This window comes from Nesoenas mayeri (assembly GCF_963082525.1).
Source record: "Nesoenas mayeri genome assembly, chromosome: 11".
Classification (NCBI taxonomy): domain Eukaryota; kingdom Metazoa; phylum Chordata; class Aves; order Columbiformes; family Columbidae; genus Nesoenas; species Nesoenas mayeri.
The window spans coordinates 4936452-4951501 of NC_137563.1; positions in this window are offsets into that span (position 1 = coordinate 4936452).

Genomic DNA, 15050 nt, shown 5'->3' on the forward strand with positions numbered 1-15050 from the left:
CACAGCGAGACGGAATTCAGTTTTTGTTTTCTCCCGTACTCACAAATCCATTCCTCTGTCAAAACATTGAGGAATTTCTGACAAACAAACAGACATCTCGAGCCCCATCTGGCTCCTACGACGCACACAAACGGGAAACAATGCCGGTTTCCGCACACCTTATTCCTCCTCCTCCCCCTGCCTTCTGCTGCCCATTAAAAAGAAAACTGAAAAGCGCACTTTGGAGCCCTGCCCGCGCAATGGCAATCGCTTCTCTCCACCTTTCATTGATGAGAAAAGTCATCCTGAACAGCCCGACACAGCCAGAGTCCTCCCAGCCCTTGGCTCAGCTGTGCGGGAGCAGGGTGGGCTCTGGTCCCCGTGGAGGGTGGGAGATGGGTGCTGGTTGCTTGTCTCGCTGGTGGGATTTTTGTACACTCCTCCAGAGCTGAAGGGGATGAATGCCTGCAGCCTGGGAGCTCAGGGGGCTTGTGCACCAGCTCTCACCAGCAGCTGGCTGCTGTTCGGCACAGAACCACACACGCTTTGCACCCTCCCAGGCATCCCACTGCTAACCCCATCGGCGATGCACTGGGGGGGTCAGAGCTGTTTTCGGGCTCTTATCTTGTGTGAACGAGCCTTGGAAAACCACACTTTACAAACCCAGCTCCTCAAAAGAGGCAGACTCTGCACAACACTTCAGTCCAACCCCACCGCTAGAATTCAGCAGCCTTTAAAGGCTCCCAGTGCAAAAATTAACAAGGAACTTCTGGATAAAGGCAGCATACCCTCACAGCCGTGTCACGGCTCAAGTCAAACAAGGTTTGCCATTGATTTGTCTTGCACAATAACATTAGGCTGATTATTTGCATTGTCCAGTTATGTAATCCAGTTTAAGATATCTATAAAATCTGGAAAAGTGCAAACAATCATTCTAAAACTGTGCAATAAATTACTTGAATTATTACTGCATCATATGCTCTTGGTTATTCTTTGTGAACTATTGGCCCATGCAAACACACAAATACTGTTCTCTCAATATGTTATTAGAGCACATCCAAGTCACAGTTTTCCCCAAAATTTTGGCATAAGGAGACATCATTGCAAACACTGACATATAGACAAAAAAAAAGGTCTAATTGTATTAAACACAACCGTTTTTTTCAATCTATAGGCAACCTGGATTTTGGCATGGCAAACCTATAAGAACCCTACTGCCAACCCAGACCTGACTCTGCACAGACCGGCTTCCTCACCCTGGTGGGTCCAGCTTCCCTGGTCCCCATCCCTCCAGGCTCCCTGCTTGGGGTTTGGGGGTCCCAGGGCCCAAACCTGGGGTTGCCCACTTGCTCCCCCCTCCAGCTGCCCATAGACAGATCCAGCTGTTCAGGACTGAAGTGGAGCTGCCAAAGTCACAGAAGTAGTTTCAAGATTTCTGAGTCCCCCCCTTTCCTGGGGACCCTGATAAAGAGGTGGGACCCCTGGGCGTCCATCAGGGACCACAGGGGCTGGAGGGAACCTCTTACCTGCACTTACCCCACCTGCTCCCAACCCGGCGGGAGGGAGCCGGTGCTGAAGCCCCCTCCCGGGCACTCCGGTCCCCTGAGCATCCCTGGGGGCTAGAGAGCAGAGAGCACTTGTCCTCGGTGCCCCTTTCTGCCAGTCCGCCCTTTTGCACATCCGTGCCCCCCTTCCCGCACCTGGGGCTCACCTGGGGGCTCCGCCTGCCTCTTGCCCGGGGAACGCGGCCGTCAGGGCTGGTTCTGCCGCTGCAGCAGCCGCTTCCCAGCGAGGAGGAGGAGCAGGAGGAAGAACCGGAGCCTGAAGCCCCAGCAGGATGCCATAGCGCCAGGCTGCGCTGACAAAGGCGGCAGCAGGTTGGCATGGGAGGAGGAAGAGAGGGGAGGAGGGAGGGGGCTGCACAGGCCGAGCCTCCCTGCGCCGCCCCCCACCGCGGGAGGGGGCTGCCCCGGCCGGCCCCGGGCGCTGCGGCAGCGGGGAGCCGGGGGGCTCGGCCGCCCGCAGGGACGGTGAGCGGCGGGGATCCGCGCTTCGGCTTCTTAAAAATTATTATTGCTTTTATTATTACTATTCTCATCAGTGCAAGTGGTGGCTTGCTCTCGCAGCCTCAGGAGCTGCGGGGGGGCCCGGCCCGGCGGCCCTGAGCCCCGGAGCCCCCACAGCCTCTGTCTGTGCTTGGGCTGGGGAGCATCACTCAGTTCATTGTCAGCCCCGCTGTTTCCCCCCCATCCCCCTGCACCCCAAATCCGGATAGAGGGTGAGAGCACAGCCTGGTGCAAAGGCAGGCAGGGGATGGGGATCCCCAGCTGAAAGGAAACTGCGTCCCACTTGGGGACATTGCACCCCACTGCCAACCCCTGCACTCCCACCACCCTTGGGGTGCAAAGGCCACCAATGCACTGGCACAGCTGCCCGTGGTACCTGATCTCACCTCAGGCTGGTGGTACCATAGCCCCCCTTTAATCAGGCAGGTTGTGGCCCCTGCAGGGATGGGGTCTGGGGGTGTAGGACACCTGCACAAGGTGCTGCAGGGGCTGCAAAGAGTGGGAGTCCCCATCTCAGGTGTGCTGCAATGCATGGGGAGCTCTAAGCTATGCTCACTGCCTGCCCGGGCAGACAACAGCTTACCTGAGATCTAGGCATCACATCTTTCCTTGCTGGTGGTCGGCTTGCCACACCACTCAGAAAATATTACAAAGAGTTTTTAATAGAGGTGTTGCTGGGTGAATAAAGCAGAAAGATGTCAAAGGCTTGACTTTTCAAGTCATTAGTACTGCTTGAAGAGTGGACTATCTATCAGCTTTTCTTTCCTAGAAGAATCAATTCAAACTGTTATATGTACAAACACGCCATGGGCATCAGACCACTATGGACAAACTGGCATAGAACTATGTGTGTTACTTACTCTGACGACCTTAGGAACAGACCTCTTCACTTTTCTGGGAGAAACGAGGGGTCAGAAGAGGGTTCTTTCACTGACTTTGAAGAATATTGTATGTGATCCAGTGGATATATAATATCTGTAAAGACACAATGCACATAGTAGCTACTATGAGAGGAGATGATAAACACCCATCTCTGCAAATTGAAGAAAAGGGTGTTTATACTACATTTATTCTTACCACTACTTAACAGCATTCAAAGAGGCAGTGTCCTTGGGCCCCATTTTCCACACTTTTTTTTTCAGAATGTTTTATGCTATAAATAGCCATTTAGTTGCAAATTGCACGGCTGGATGATTTCAGCTCTACACCACTTCCTATAGAATGTGCCTTCAGGTTGTCAGACGGGCAAAAAACTCTTTGTACCCTCAGAATTGCACACACCAAGAAAGAACCAGGAAACATTTCTTATTGCTAGTCCAGGTCTAGCTGATCTTACTTGGTTTTGTCCAGGTTCTGACAGGTTTCCAGAGCTGGGTCCCATAACAAAAGCTGGTCCAGCTAGAAGTTAAGGAATATAATAAAAATAATGAGATAATGCATTCTGTGATTATGAAAGAGGATGTGTGATCAACAGTCCCCTTATTGTCAGGAAGTCCCCAACTGCATAATCCTGAACTCCTGGGAGGAAAAGGGACCACGCAGCTGAAATGATCACGTACCAGGCAGCGCTCCCTTGGCACACAGTCCTGATGTGTGCTTGCTTGCTTGAGTTGCAGCTGGGATGTGAAACTGCCTCCTGTGAAAAGTCTGGTGAGAATTTGCAGTGATTGAAAAGCTCAAGGCTTCAGTGGAAGGGATGCTCTTCAACACACATCCTTTGCTCCCCCATTGCATCCACTGTATTTTGCATAGACCATTGTACCCTCAGCCCCAAATCTCCCAAGTCAAGGGCAACTGGGAGAAGCCGTGCCCCAAAGCCAGGCTGCAGCTAGAGGAAATTTTGATCACTTTGTCTTTTGCTTTTCTTCCTTCCTCCTCAGCACGCAGAAATCACGTTTAATTGACGGCAAGGGTTTCATTAGCTTTTTGTGGCCTGGGACTAGTAGCATATAATTAGGCATCACCTGCAAAAATTGGTTTGAAACAGTTAAACACTGTGCAGATTCATAAGCATAGGTTGATTTTACAAAAGATGCTGGGTGGTGTGTTCTATGCTAAAGGTGATGCTCAAGAGCGAGGGGGTGAAACTGCCTGTGAGCAGTAGGGCTGCCCCACACTGGGGCCAGGGAAACTCCTCTGAGCATCTTGAGATGCTGCAGGTCTGCACTGACCACTCCCCTCCCTCGCTTTCCCATCTGGACTCCAGTTCTAGCCCACTTCCCAGGTCAGATTTGACAGCAGCTTCACTGCAAATTTCATCTGGGGGGAGAGCACCAGAGCTCTCCCTGTCCTCCTTCCCTATCTATATTTAGCACCATCATCTCCTGCTTCCCACCCCCCCAAAACCTTTCCTTGATGTCTCTGCTTTGTTCTCCACTCTCCTTTTCCCTTTCATCTCCTCTTTCCTTCAGTCACTGGCACATTTACCTTGTCTGGCTCCCCCTTAGTCTCCATCTTCCCTGCCCTCCCCTTCAGCAACTCCTTCCAAATTAAGCAGGTGACCCACTGGACATAGGAGATGTCTCCTTGAGCCAGGGGTGTCCAGGTCTGTGCACACCCACCTTTTCCAGCTTTTCTGGCATCTCAGTGCTGCAGAAACAGTGCCCAGCTCCTCACAGAGGCTGCAGTCTCTTCTATATGTAGCATAAAACTAATTTAAAGATGTTTCAGCCCAATTTGCTTGCCTGGCCCAGTACATATTCCTCATTCACACATGATGCTAATCCCAGCTACCCAAAAATGAACATATTGCCACTGTCTTGTCCTTTCTCACAGCAGTGATAGTGCTTTTTGTTCATGCACAGGAATAACTCCAGAGGGCTGGAAACACCGAAGCTGATGGATGCTGAGGGGCTAATGTTGAGGGTAAGACCTAGGAAAGAAAATCTGGCTTTAATCAATCCAACACTAGCTAGTTATTTCTCTGGAACTTTCTAGCTCCCTCTCCATATTGATAACTCTCCATGGGGAAGCAGGTTTTTTCCACTCATGTCGTGTCCACACTCTCCTGCAAAATTTTCTTTTGGTTGCAACCCCTCTAGAACTATGTGCATCCAACAAACTGGTATAAACTGCAGCAAGTCTGAGCTCAGAGCAAAGCGGGAGCCCTATCTCGTGCAGTGTGGCTGTAGCACCACACAGCTGTTGTGTTGTTCTACCTTGCAAAGACTTCCACATGCGATAAACCAAACTGCTTGTCCCATTGCCAGCAAAGTGACTGGCCCAAGGGCTCACTTTAAAGCACCAAGAAGTCTTTATGCAGCAAACCTTTTCCTCACCTTCCACATTGCAACCTCTGGGCAATTTTGTGCCTTTAGAAAAACAAGAGCTCAACATACAGAAAACCTGTCAAAAAACTTGGTAGTTTAGCTGCTCTCAGGAATCCCCAAATAATTCCCTGATGAATCTTTTACTGAGAAGTAAAAGAAAATAAATTTCATTTTAGCTGGTATGTGACTATACGTAGCACCTTCTTCAGCACAGACGTTTTCAAACAGCTAGCAGCAATCTAATTATATCAAAATTTAGAAAAAACACTCCTTCACCAATATAGCTTATAGTACAGAGACTGGCTTACATTTGCTAGTGTGCCAATAGCAAGTCCTTAGTCTCCTCTGGGTTTGCTTTCAAGAGAAAATCTGAAGCCCAAAGCATAGCCCTGTGCTGGGAGTCCAAGCAGTGACACCCCAGTGAGACGAGACTCTCTGCCCTGTTGTGCTCACTGGAGTGTTCAACCAGGAATTGGGAGAGCAGAGCAACCTCATGGGGAACAGACGGCCAACCCGGGGTGCTGCTTTGTTCCCTCCTCTGTCACAGTCCGGGTGGAACATTGATTAAAGACAGATACCAAAACTTTCTGCATTGTTAAATAGCACTTAGCAATATGTAGCCTGCAGATTGCTATTTTTATCAAGTACTCCATATTTGTACTTCCTCTGAAATCTCAGTAGGGCATCGATATTGCTGAAGTTGGTTTCTGCAGCCAGCGTGCGCACAGGCAATGCCTGGAAAGATGCATTTTTTAGCTGGCAGTGGTTATCAGTGAGTGATTGATAATGGGCAAACTTCTTGTTCAGCTAAACAGATTTTGGCACAAGATCTCTTGAAATATAACAACAACAACAAAATCAGCCTGTTGAATAGCATCCACCCATACCAGATGTGCTGACTAGATAATATGCCAAATTCTTCAAAGCAGTACACTTGACAGCAGTCCTAGGCAGAAGGCATTTTTTTCCTCTCAATATATTTACAAACAAATAGAAAACTAACTCTGGAGTGGGATGGATAAGAAAAAAATATTTCTGTGAATATCAGCCTAAATTTTTTAATGAGTTTCCCTCTGCGATGTTGAATTTCTTTCCAGTGGGTGTGGGAACAACTGGCTTTTGCTGACACAAATGCCATTGAGAAATGAACCCCTATATTGCATGTTCAAGCATTTACAAAATAGACTTTTAAGACAATGTACAAATGCACTGGTGATTGGTCACAGTGCAATCCATCCAAGAGAATAAACTTTACATTTAAGCTCATTTAACCAACTGAAGAAGATCCAGAAAAAAAAAAAAATCAAGGATTTACATTCACAACCACTCTTTATAAATGAGCCTTTGCTTGGGCATTGCAGTTTAGGTCTTTTTGAGTGCATTGCTAACCACAAGTAAAAGGAGCAAGATTCAGATACTTCTCAGGAAGCAGCAGAGACAAACTCCCTTTTAGGAGTTGAACATGCACAAAAGCACAGGTGCAACTGATTTTAGGTCAAAAGTAGGGCAAAAAAAATTTTAAAAAGTCAAGTACTCCTTTTCAATTGCAGCCCCTAGGAGGGAACAAGCTTCTTGCAGAGTGCTGGAAGGCGGTGCAGATGGAGTCAGTTTATCTGCACTTGGCCATTGCTCTAGTTGTTTGGGCACCAGTTCCTCTTGATCTGACAGGTGAAGGCAGCAGCAAGCATGACAGGTAACCACCTGTCTACTTTGCACAATTTCCTCAACCACAGCTCAACAACAGGCTGTGTAGGACCTCAGCTCAGGGCTGGAGACATATTTGTTTGTGTGAGCTCTTGGGAAGGTGTTACCTTCCATACCGAGTTCCAGAGAGGAGAAGGTATTTCCAAGCTGTACCAAGTACCTGCTGATTTCTTGCACATTCAGGTGAATTTTCTATGCAATCTGTCTCTCTGTTGGTTACTGGCTCATCCTCAAGTCTTGCTCATCAAGGTTTTTCAAAGGAAAATTAAAATAACCTTCCTGTGAGAGTTAAAACCTGAAGGAAGATATCTCCGCTCCAGCGATGATCCGAGCTGCAGGGTGACACAGCCCCACATCCCTGCTGTCTCTAAGTTCTTGCACTGTTTATGTGACCATGACCTGACCACTCACTGAAGCCAGAGGAGACTTTCCAGTCATATCGATGGATGTTGGACTGTACTTGCTGACACTTAGATAATATGTTGAACAGTCTTCAGATTTCTTGTGGTCACCAAGGAGTTCATAAATGCCTTAGCTTCTACCACCCTGAGTAATTATTTATTGGGGTGGCCTTTTTATAGAATCCTCTTAAAACGTCCATCCAGATTTTAAGGCCAGCAGAGACTATTAGCTCATCAGTCTGCAGAATAACATAGCCCATAGCATTTTACTCAATAACCACTGTGTTTAGCTCAGCAGTTTGCATTTGATTAAAAGTATCTTCCAGAAAAGCCTGCAGTCCCCACTGAAGGCATCAAGGAATGAAGAAACTATCATTGCTTTCAGTGGTTTGTCTAGTGGTTGATCCTCTCTTAGGTTTAAAAGTGAAACATTTACTGCAAAATATCTCCAAGCCTTTGAACTCCTCTGCTCACTCAGGTGGGGAGCACTAACATCTGACCCCCCCTCCACACTCAGCACCCTCACAGGTTTGTGTCCCTCCCCAGTATCAGCACGGTTGATGGCGCTGTCCTGCAGGATGGAGCTGTTCATCCGCATTTCAATCTTGTAGTCTGCAAAATGAAGGAAGAGCCTTTGTAAATCACTGCTGAGTGAAAGGACAAGTTCTCATTTCTGCCAGGTGGGTCCAGGGAAAGCAACCATTGCTGATGGAAGGGTTTAATTCTACCTCTTTTTTCCAGCAGACCAAAAGTTGCAACTTTTTGCCTTTTGCTTTCTTGCTTGTTCTAAGCTCTAGTTTCCCATCTCCTCTGTTAGTTTTGTTCCAGGAAACAGCATCTCACTGGGGGAGCAATCCTAGGTCCAGCTTGTCCACGCCTGATGGTGAGCAGGAATGCACCTCCACTTAACCTTGGGCTTCCTTGGCTCTGCTTTTATTTACACCGATTTCCTGCATCTTCACCATGGGAATAAGGATCGCATATCAACCAGATGCTCTGAGGCTGTCATGGATTAAGCAATATGCTCTGGCTGAGCCCATGAAAAGTGGAGAGTCTAAAGGGAAGGCAACTGCTGTGTGGGGGCTGAGGGCAGCTTCCCTTCTCCTGACCTCCCACATACCAGACATGGGAGCACTTACAGAAGCACTAAAGGACATATCTCACATGCTTTGTCCCAAATCTCTACATGGTTCACTATTCCTAACATCCTTTCCTCTGTGCTGCATTTGTCTGCCTTAAAATCCCTTGAAGGGATGCATGGTTTTGTGCTCCAAGAGCAGAGAGTAGGTCAGAACATCGCTATGGACAAGTCATTTCTTGCTGGCATCTTCAGGCCACCTTGTACTTCCATCTGGTGCGAATTGGGCTGGCTGCAGTCCAAGTATCCAGGCAGTAACACACATCAGGTTTTGTCTTCGGGCTTGGCTGGGGTTAAATCACTCACTTCATTTGAAATTGTCAGCAAAAAGCCTATCGATTTCAGCAGCCCTGGGGTTTCTTCAGCGGCTGGTAAGGCTGGAACAGACACTGTGACACCATCTGACGGCCACTAGAGAATAAGGAAACCGTGTCTTCACATATTCCTGTCCTCTTGTGTTCCTTCCCCCATGTCACAGCCCTGTTATAGGACACTGGATCATTCACATGAGGTATTGCATAATATAATAAGCTGCATCGTAACAAGATGCCTTTGTTAGACAGAAAGTCCTGCTTCCCCATGCTGGGAAAAATAGCAGATGAAAGACAGATGACCTATGGATCACAATAACTTAAATTACATTATGAAGACAGTGAACTGCTTGTGACATACCCTGTACAAGGCTCTTTAACCACAACAAATAGATTGAAACCTTTCTAGCATTTAATCTTTTCTCCCATTGACTACGGGCAGGTCATAGAGAAAAAGAATCTCTCCTTCTGTATCTCTATTGAATTTAATCAGGTTTGCAAGGTTCGCTCCCTGGGTGAGTTATTCCAAGTCCTTACACTTTCCTTGTGATATCTGGGGGATTTTACGCACGTTGCAGCCTAAGCTCTGTCTCCATTGAAAAAGCAATTATGGAAATGTAGAACCACGTTTTACATGGCAGTTTTGACACAACTTGTTTAGCACATGGGAAAGATACAAAACTTAAAGGGGTCACTCTTCTGCTCTGTACCAAGGAACACCCATGAGGTGTGTCATATCCAACCTGCTTGTGCACATCAAATCCAGGAGGACTCAGGAAAGTCTCACCAGGAGATGCAGAGAGAAGCCCAAGGAGAAGCATTCCAGGGAAGACACAGCACATGCGAGAAGCTGCATCTGTTCACAGATGGGCTGGAGTTTTGCAGGACTGAACGAGCAAGAAGATACCAAGACCAGCCAAACACAACACCTGATGCCAATGTCTGGGCAATAAATGTCAAGGTCAGCCTTTGCCACCACCGAACATTCACATATACCCCAGCCAGAACTTGCCTCTAAATTTGCAAGACAAGTCTTTAAAATAGCCTCATTGTATTTCACACTTACACAGAGAGACAGAAAAGATGGTAGGGGAGATCTTATTCTTTCAGTTCAATACTGTAGACTTCATCACTGCCAAGTATTACCAAAGGTGAAGAGCTAAGAAGGATTTTTAAAGCCTCTTATAGACAATGATATCTAGACTTGAGTGATAAGCATCAGAAGCATAGATGAGTTTTGGGAGTTATCCAAAGATGCAGGGGAGGACAATAGAGATGAGACAAGTTTAAATTCTGCCAGTAACTGGTTGGTCTGGTTTTGCTCTTCAATGGCTTACTCTGAGTTAAATTTGGAGGCACTACAGTGGGTTGGTTTTTTTTCCTTAGGTGAAAATTAAGCTATGACAATGCATTTCCACATCTTCTGCTGGCCCTTCTGGTGACAAAAATCTCACATCCAAGGGATGGTTTTGATGCAATCCGTTGTGGCAATGCCCTTGCTTCTGTGCTCCAACAGGACAAGCCAGACTCCACATCGAAGGATAAGAAGGTAATTGATCCCACAGAGGAAAAGAAAGAGCCTGAGGCAAGAGACACACACACAAACTGGAAGAATACAACTTATGCTTTTACCTAAATCAATAGTAACTATGAAAAGCTGCTGTAGCTGCAGGCTCTTAGTTGGATGTGCGCGAGTCTCAGATCTGAAGAGTGGTTTGGCAATTTTTGCCTGCAAGTATCTGCAAATCCTGCATGAAAGGGGGAGTGAGGTGGAGAAAACCAAAGCCACCAGGAGTTAGCTGCACTCACAAATAAGCACAGACAGTAGTGGACAATCTTCCTGCTCCAAAGACATGTCATTTTAGAGGTGCCAATATGTAGGCTGAGACCCATCAGCTCATTTCACTCAAAACAGTAAACAGACATTTTTCAGGACAAGTTTTCTTGGCTTAGGCTGGATTTGAAGAAGCATATCAGACACCCATCAGTTCCTCAAGCACCCTGTCCACCTGGGAATCATTTATTTTGGCTCCAGTGGCAAGTAGTAATATGTGAATTTATCATGGTCAGATAAACACTAATAAAATGTCCCACGTTAGAGAGATAGTGATTGTTCTGTCAAACCCAAACTGAATAAAAGATAAACAGCAAAATTTCATTTCTGCTCTAGAGCTGGAAGGACCAAGGTGTAGAAACACAATAAGAACAAACAGCATGAATTCTTTGCAAATAGCTTCCTATCTTCTAATTGCACTTCTCATCTAACTTCACTTTTGGTATGGCTTATAGAGGTAACAGCTATTGATCTACAACTAGTTTGACAGGGAGAGGTGCTGCAGAAACAGCGGAAATCTCATCAGGTCGTTGTCAGCTAATCTGGCCACACAGTAAGTGAGCAAGCAATTAACACCAAGCACTAGCTGCTGGGCTCATCATTATCCAGAAAGTATAAGGTCCTCTGAGGACTTGAATTCACATTTGAGTCCAGCTCATAATATAAAAGCCACACCTGAGTAATGTGTGCCTGCAGAGCTGATTTCAAAGAATACAGAAAAACAAGCACAGGAGCTGCAAACATGTTTTCCATTGACTGGAGCATACAACGTCTTATTTATCACGAGTCAATTGATGGCTAAACTCACCCAGCAAACTCATAAAAGCATTAGTTTGTATTTGTTGTTCACATTCAGAGACATTATACATCAAAAAAGGTCAATGCTTCCCAACTAATTCAATTATAACCCAGCCATCTATCATACTAGTTCAGTTAATACCACGTTAGCTGGATGTTTTTAGAGAATGATAAAAGTTAGAGTGTCCATACAGGACATTCCATTTAATGACAAAGCTCTTTGCGATAACAGAGCTCATTGCAAACCTTCCTGCAGCCATCCTTTGCCAACTGCTTTGTATAATACCCGAACTACTAGTTTCTGCAGGTGACAGGGTAGATAAATGCATTGAGAGACATTGCTGCAGTCTAAAGCCATGCTACCTATACAGAGCTTGAAAAACGAGAGTCCTCAAGGATGCTTTATTTGCCTGCATTTGTTATTAAAGGCATGGTCAGCAGGATTCATTTGCTGGTCTTTTCTCAATAGATTTAATCATAGGAAGAACCAGTGCCATCCTGCATCAGTTTGGAAATCTAGATGTCAGATAGCTACAAGGTAAAGATGTATTTAATAAATCTGTGACATCAGATACAATAAGAAAATATTATATTCAAATTTCTTTTTGAAGTGTAGACAAGTGATCTGGACAACTACAGTCTCTTTAGTCTGATTTCACAAGCCAGCAAAGCTTTTTAACACATGTTGAAGGAAAGAGCTCTAGATCCCATGGTGGCAGGAGAAAATGCACAAAGATAAATCACACCAGCTACGTCATTATCACTCTCTGATAAAAATCCTCATTTTTTAAAACAGCACACAGTCTATCTGGACTTCAGCAAAACAGCTGACATGGAAAATTAAGTTCATTGGAAATTATTTGGATGAAATCACAAATGGTAGGTAGTTTCCCACCCACCCTGCAGAGGGATGCTGACATACTGCTTCCAAAGGAGACTGAGCAGGCTGCATGGAGGTTACTAGAGGAACTAGTCCAGGAGTGGGACCCATTTTGGTTGCTACCTCTGGCCAGAGCAGAAAACACACCATCGCCTTCTGTAGCATTAGACAGAAAGCTGGGAAGCATTCCTAGAAAAAAGCTGAACACTGCACAGAAACAGAGACAGAGGGATGGGGCTCACACAAAGAAATTTATGATTCCACACGTTTACAGGGCACAGACCAGGATGAGCATCATCGGGAAGGATGAAGCACAACCTCACTGGGAGAACCCTGCCCCATGTGGTTTCCAGTGCTCAGCAATGTCCAATTCAGAGCAAAAGGTAAGGGGGATAAGGCAGTGTCGTACAAGGAGACTGTACAAGCTGCTTCATTTAGCCTTGCAAAATGAAGCCTGAGAGGGGGTGTGATTATTCTCTATAAATACATCAAGGGGGTAAACACAAGGGATAGAGAAGAGCTATTTAAGCTGAGGAAGAATATTGGCACAAGAACAAATAGATGTAAATTGATGAAGAATAAATTTAGACCGAAAAAAAAATCTTCAGAGAAGTTAGTTTTTGGAATAGCCAAATAGGGAGAATAAATATTCCTTCTCTCCCTTCAGCCTTGCTCAGTGAATGAAGAGGTTTGTATGGCACTTTTAAGAGGTTTGTATGGTACTTTTGGATGGGATGACAGCACAGCGCTCTCACGTCTAGGATCTCATGCCAAACAGATACAAGACCTGCTAACTGGTAACTTGGATATCACTGAGATCTCCAAGCCTCTGCTCAACTCATATCATCTACGAAGCTTCCAAGAGTTTCACACTTTTTTCTTTTAAATGATGAGGTTATCACACAGGCTGCAGAGTCAGCCAGGTCCTCTCCATCACTGCAGGACCAATCTGCTGATTGCTGCTGACACAGGTGGGTACCCAAAGGGCTTAGCAAGAAGGGTTAGTACAAAGGAAAGCTCAGAATTATGAGATGTTTAACATCAATGGGGATCTGAGACCACAATGCTGGAGTCAGTGCCTATGCTAGTGGTAGAGTAGGCTTTTAAATCACATAAAAAATCATTACCCATACTTATATAGTAGCATTAAGAGATTCACAAAATACCATGCCTAATGTAGCATGATACAAGCAGTATGTGGGAAACTGAGGCACAGATCATCAACATCAGAGCTCATCTATACTTTGATCATCCCTTCTCAGTTGAATTGTCCTGCTCTAGCCTTGCAAGAGGCCTAAAAATCATTGCTGTCAAGGTCAGAGAGGAGATCAGCACTGGTGCCAGGAGTGGTTTTTCCCAGCTCTGCGGTGCTGTGCTCGAGTTCACAGTCGTGACCTCCCTCCCTGCAGAGATGCACAACGGCCCGGGAAGTCATCTTGTCACGCTGCAGCTTTCAGCGCAGCACATTCACACTGGCTGGTTGGATGGTATTTCTCCATCAAGCAATATGTTTTAGCATCTTCCCCACGAAGCTTTTTTCTTGGGGCAAATGCATCATTTTCTCAGGTATTTTTACATTATCACAGCAGGAGCTGATCTGATGACACACAACTAATGTAGGACTTTGCTTCTACGTTTTGTCACAGCCTGCAATGAAATTAGATGGAGGGGCTTCTGAGATGTATGCATTTTGAGTCCTTGCATATCACACTGGAAAGCGCCAACTGATCTAGCAATGAACGAGTCAAATTCAGAAGCAGAGACTTAAGCGTATACTGGTATTTCAATGAATGGGTCAATAGCACCATAATTCTCATTACTCTTGCTTTGAGTCACACATTAGAACTCTCTTGCAGACCCAAATGAGTTCATATATCCCTCAAGTGCAAATAGGAAATGCAGTCCCCTCCTCTGGACATCAACTACCAATTTGTGTGTTGCTTCTTACTGTTCAGATCATATTGTGGGCTGATATTATCACTTTTGCCATTAAGTTTATTGTTTTTATCTAGACCAGCTGGAGTCATTCTTTTTAAAAGAGACTATCACTGTTCTTTATGAATCTTATCACAAGGATAAATCAAGAGTAACATACTTTTTGCTAGTCTATGAATCCATAACTGGCATTTACACTCCGATGGTTTATGCAGATGAGGATCTTTCTCAATACCTTTCTACACACACAAAAACCCCCATATGCTTCTCTAGAAAACCCAATGAATTTTAAATTGAAACCTTCCAGACTGACTGTGCATGAGGGCAGATTTTATTTGCACATTGAACACACTCCTGGATGAGAAACACATTCATTTTAATTCCTACTGCTGTATCTTAAAACACATTTTTCTTCTATAGAAAGAAAATCTTTGGGGGAAAAAAAAACCAAAGTATTTGGTGAAAAGCTTTTCTGGTCCTGGGAACTTTCTCTCTGAAACACAACATACCTAACACAGCTGGGCATTTCTTACAGTCGCTGGGGGTTTCCAGATGCAGCCACTAAAGGATGCTACAGGGGATCCCAGGACCTGGGAGCCCATGTACCCTCCCCATTTCCAAGTACCAGCCCAGAGACCCCAACTGGGGCTCAGCTCCAACTTGTGCTATGACAATGCTGGTCACCAGGACCTGGGCAAAAAGGCACCAAAGGCAGCCTCACACACCTGAGCCCTT